General features: G+C 40.7%; 1 non-coding gene across 1 annotated transcript; it reads left to right on the forward strand.

Annotated features, from left to right (window-relative positions):
- The first annotated feature begins 4,165 nt into the window (after positions 1-4,165).
- Positions 4,166-4,240, forward strand: Trnas-cga (transfer RNA serine (anticodon CGA)). The gene has a single exon. It is a non-coding gene; the product is annotated as a tRNA-Ser (tRNA).
- Positions 4,241-5,810: the final 1,570 nt, after the last annotated feature.

The following is a 5,810-nucleotide window of genomic DNA, read 5'->3' on the forward strand; positions in this document are numbered from 1 at the left end:
TCGAAAAATAAGCTTCACACGAAACAATGTGTAGAATCCAAAGTTGACTATTTTCGAGAGGGACATCCGCTGGTGCTAAAATTAGCCTCTAACCCCAGCCCCCTGGGGTGGGGCAGGAGGCAACTTTAAAATTTCAAATGGGAACCCCCATTTTTATTATAGAATCAGATTCTACATAAAAAACTACGTACATTTTGTCTTAAACATTTTATTTTGATTCTTGGTAGTTGGCGCTGTAATTCAAGAAAATCCATTTTCTCATTTTTGCGTGAAAAATGGTTGCGGATACATAAAAAATACTTATTTACTTCGTAAATTTTGATTCGCTAAAACTAAAACTCTCCCTCTCTCCCCGTAGGGTGGGGTTTGAGAGAGATAAATTAGAGTTTTACAAATGTTTACCCAAATACTAATTTTTTCCGCAAATTCGGCTAAGTTTTGTTTGTTTCGTGATAAAACTCGAATTCCTCTCTCTCAAACCCCACTCTATGGGGAGAGAGGGAGAGTTTGCTTTCATCGAATCAAAATTTACGACCTAAATAAGTATTTTTGTCTATCCGTAACCATTTTCCACGAAAAAATGAGAACATGGATTTTCTTGAATTACAGTGCCAACTACCAAGAATCAAAACAAATGTTTAAGACAAAATGTACATAGTTTTTTATGTGGAATCTGATTCTGCAATAAAAAATGGGGGTTCCCATTTGAAATTTTAAAGATGTATTTAAAAGCAAAAAAATGTGGATAGTAAAGTACTAGGAATAGAAAACGCAGAATAAAACTAATTACTGTTCACAGCTACACGTACTTGCATAAGTCCACCAAGAGAAGGGGTGCACTTGTGACAAACTGGCCACAGCCAGTAGTAAGTGTAAACTAAACAACCAGTATTAATGAACTGTTCCAGTAATATAAGTGGGTTTTTAGCACACAGGTAAACGATATTTAGGTATAATAGTTCTTTGTTGTGGAACTTTGCCTTTTAATTATGCCATGTTATCCGCTGAGGGATGCGAGCGAGGGTGCAGAACCGACAGCTCCTTTAACCAGGTAGGTTGAGCAGGTAGCAGGAACTATACCTCTCGAACGAGTCTAATTGATGATCAACAGCTAGTAGCCTCAAATTCTCCCAACCTTCTTAGTGTGGTAGTTTGTGGGCTCACGTTTCAGACTACAGCTGGTCATTTCACAGTGAAGATGCAGTTCCACTGAAAAAAATGGAAAGTTAAATGCTACTTCAAAAAGATAACGCTTTAGGATTCGAAAAATTACTAAGCGATGACGTAGAGTGATTAATGTGTAACATTAAAAGCTGTAAAATTTTTATTAAAACTGCCTCCAGTGAAGGCACAGATTTGCTTGAGAGTCAGGAAGAACACAACCACGCAGAAACATCTGCTTACAAAATTCAGAGGCGGAAAATAGTTTTTGATCTGAATACGAAGGCTACAGAAGATATACACTAACGGAAAAAATCACAACACCAAAAAATAACACAGGTCAACGTCTAAACATTCATGGTGGTGTCTGATTGTACTATATCGTGTCTCCCTACCACTTTCGCGCAACGACGCTCTGAGCGTGTTTTTTAGGGAATTAACTAGTTTTGAACCTGGGGCCTGTTGCTGGTAAGGAGACGCCAGACCACACATGACATGTAGAATTCAGAAGAGTTCAGTGAGACTAGCGATGATATAACCAAATACTAAATGATCTCAGCGTCAGCTTCAATGCACTCCCTGTAAAAGAATCTTAATACTAACTAAATTTAGTGGAAAGGGTTCAAGGCTTTCCTATTTTTAGTTAGCTGGTAAAATAGCGTCGAAAAAGCAGTTCAGTTTACCATTGGAAATTTTATTCTACTCACAAAACATAGTTTATAAATTGCACTATTGATAAAAGGAAATGTTTTAATACAGGATGGTAAAAACCAACTGCGTTCAACAAAAATGTGAACGAATATTCCCTAAATGGGTTTCCAAGTTCTACAATCGATCGAAGGATGACCTATGCCATATCACATCTATAATCTAGGTTTTAATTAAGTTTCACAAAAGAGAAAACTATCAAAATGGTCTACAGTGACCCTCAATTATCATTAATTACTTATCTAACTTGTCGTAAATTACAATGGCTGATGTGGCTTCTCAATAACTATAAAATAGAAAAATCATCGCGTTTCAGATCTTTACTTCAAGTGGCAAATGTGAACACCATGAGTTTTAATTAACGATCGACACTAGTATTACGCAAAAAGGGGGTGTAACAGATGAGACTTCTGCAGTTCTGAGTGAAGCCTTATGTGCTCAAAAATGCGGCATCGCGTGCGTTCATTACCTTGTCGGTGTCTAAGCAGCGTCAGGGCGGCAGCGGCCGGCGCAGCAGCCATCCAGCCCGCCGTCTCGGAACCAACTCTTTTCTAACTTCTCCTTACTACAATTTACCGAAGTTAGTTTAAAAAAACTATCTGGCTATGTTTTCATCTGACCAATCAGGGTCTCAATGTTAACTTTAAGCTCCGCCTACAAAAATTCTGTCTGTCCAATGAGAAACGTTATACTTTTCGTGGTGGGGCAATGTTTTTAAAGTTTGCAACGTAACAGAGACGCTAAAAAGTCTCACGCTAAAACCTGCAGCTAGTGTGGTCCTTTTAGCGTTATCGTAAGATCTATACTGCTCTTCTGGAGGGCTCTATCTTTTCACATGGGCTGGGAGTGATCCTAATGTAACAGACACGCGAAAAAGTCTCACGCTAAAACTTGCGGGTGGTAGTGGCCCATTTTGTGTTATCGTAAGATCTATACTGCTTTTCTGGAGGGGTCTAGCTTTTAACATGGGCTGGGGGTGATCCTTGACGTACCTGAGACGCGAAAAAGCCTCACGCTAAAACGTGCGGGTTGTATAGTCGTACAGGTAGGCTCGCGGCGTGGGTGCCCAGCCCCTGCCTTATCTAGATTAACACGGTTCTGCTCTCAGCTTCTGTCCTCGTTTCTCCCCTCAGAACTGCGTCTGCCTCACGGTGGGAAGGTACGACATGCATTTAGGCATTCTTGTGTTAGTCTGTGGTATTCCAATTGCTCACTCGTTACTCGTATTACTTTGGTAAATTTAATGTCACGATTTATTCCGAGCTATGTGACATGCTACTGGATTTGGTTATCATGTCAGGGTTTTCATGTAAGGTGTTGGATTTGCCTGACACCTTACAAACGAAAAACATTTTTTTTGAAATTTATTTTAGTTTTATAGCTGATCCTTATAGATTTTTATGAGCTAAATCCAAATGTAGCCTCAGTTTTTTTCTATGACCCATAGTTTTTGAGCAATATGCTTTTTATTATTTAGTATAAAAATCGTATCTATACAGTAAATCGGGAAAATAATGACACGCTTTATTACAACATAAACATGGTTTATATTTGAAGTAATATATTTAAAACGTTGATATGTGTTAATAAAGGTTTCACTTTTCAGCTAAAATCGGTTTATATTTTCTTTCCCTTTTTTCTTTGAAGCTTCTTGTGTAGCTTTTTCTAGGATGAGTCGCTTGCTGAGCTTCTCGCTGAAGTGACCAACAGTAATCCCCCATCATGTTGGAATTCCAGCGGCCTTGCTGGTGTTTTTCCATCACTTTAATGTCGTGGTGAAAACGCCCTCCTTGCTCCTCGCTAACATCTCCCATATTGTCCGGGAAGTAATCAAGGTGACTGTCCAAAAAGTGAACTTACAGGCTCATTAAACATCCTAAATTTTGAAATTTCTTTAACATTGTAGCTATAATAGAAACATATTCTGGGTCTTATTCATGTCCTCTAAACTTTTTAACGACTTGCTTAAATTATACCCATGCTCCTTTCTCATTTAAGGTAATTTTGGATTCAAAGTTAACATCAAACATTAATTTTCTAGATGGAATTTTCACTCTACAGCGGAGTGTGCGCTGATATGAAACTTCCTGGCAGATTAAAACTGTGTGCCGGACCGAGACTCGAACTCGGGACCTTTGCCTTTCGCGGGCAAGTGCTCTACCAACTGAGCTTCCAAAGCACGACTCACGCCCCGTCCTCACAGCTTTGCTTCTGCCAGTACCTCGTCTCCTACCTTCCAAACTTTACAGAAGCTCTCCTGGCGGAAGTAAAGCTGTGAGGACGGGGCGTGGGTCATGTCTGGGTAGCTCAGTTGGTAGAGCACTTGCCCGCGAAAGGCAAAGGTCCCGAGTTCGAGTCTCGGTCCGGCACACAGTTTTAATCTGTCAGGAAGTTTCATTGATTTTCTAATGTCAGATCTGACAACGACGCCTTCTTTTAGTTTAGCGTCTGAAAGGTGTGGAAACTTTTGGCAGAGATACTTAACACACGGTCCATCTTTACGCAAAACCATTTTCAAACTGTTTCATTAGCCCCAACTTTATATGTAGAGATGGTAGGAGTACGTATTCTGGATCTACAAGTTTTTTGCGTAGAATGTTCTTCTCACCAGGTTTTAAAGACTCCCTCACAGGCCAGTTCTTTCTGCACGAGTGTTGATCCCTAGCCCGACTGTCCCATTTACACGAGAAACATGGAAATTTGGTAAAGCCATCTTCCTGACCAAGGAGCATGCTTGTTACTTACAGATCGCCACATATCATCCAACCATGACCAGAATTGCCTATTTTATTTAGCACTATTTCTAGGTTTTCATAGCTTTGTTGCTTATGTACAGAATGTCGAACAGGTATAGGTGCAGAATGAGATTTTCACTCTGCAGCGGAGTGTGCGCTGATATGAAACTTCCTGGCAGATTAAAACTGTGTGCCCTACCGAGACTCAAACACGGGACCTTTGCCTTTCGCGGGCAAGTGCTCTACCATCTGAGCTACCGAAGCACGACTCACGCCCGGTACTCACAGCTTTACTTCTGCCAGTATCCGTCTACTACCTTCCAAATTTTACAGAAGCTCTCCTGCGAACCTTGCAGAACTAGCACTCCTGAAAGAACGGATATTGCGGAGACATGGCTTAGCCACAGCCTGGGGGATGTTTCCAGAATGAGATTTTCACTCTGCAGCGGAGTGTACGCTGATATGAAACTTCCTGGCAGATTAAAACTGTGTGCCCGACCGAGATTCGAACTCGGGACCTTTGCCTTTCGCGGGCAAGTGCTCTGCCATCTGAGCTACCGAAGCACGACTCACGGCCGGTACTCACAGCTTTACTTCTGCCAGTATCCGTCTACTACCTTCCAAACTTTACAGAAGCTCTCCTGCGAACGTTGCAGAACTTGCACTCCTGAAAGAAAGGATATTGCGGAGACATGGCTTAGCACAGCCTGGGGGATGTTTCCAGGATGTTTTAGGTATAGGTGCATATTACCACTGTGTAATAAAACAGCCTTTAAACTGGTTTTGGATGAATCAATAAACAGCCTCCAGTGTTCCTTTTTGTACTCAATACCAAACTCATTCATCAGACCGGGAATGTCTGAGCGGCACACTAAATCACATTCTTATTGAAAAAACTTGAAAAATTGCTGCTCTCTCTTTTTATGCATGTATATGCTGGTTTCAACTGCCAATAAGTTCTTTTCTTTTAATCTAGAACCAAGCAATTCAGCTTTTTCTTTCGTTAAGCCCAGATCCGTAACCAAATCGATAAGCTCGTCATGAGTAAACAATTTGGGCTCTAGACTTTCTGTATTACAATGGAATTAATCGTCATCTGGTTCATCTAAATCACATTGTACATCAGAAAATACTTCTGTTGGAATGGAATTTAAATCATCTGGTGGTTCAGGAAACGGCAAATCTGCACCATGCCCTTCTGGTCGG

Source organism: Schistocerca gregaria, chromosome 1, assembly GCF_023897955.1.
Source record: "Schistocerca gregaria isolate iqSchGreg1 chromosome 1, iqSchGreg1.2, whole genome shotgun sequence".
Classification (NCBI taxonomy): Eukaryota; Metazoa; Arthropoda; class Insecta; order Orthoptera; family Acrididae; genus Schistocerca; species Schistocerca gregaria.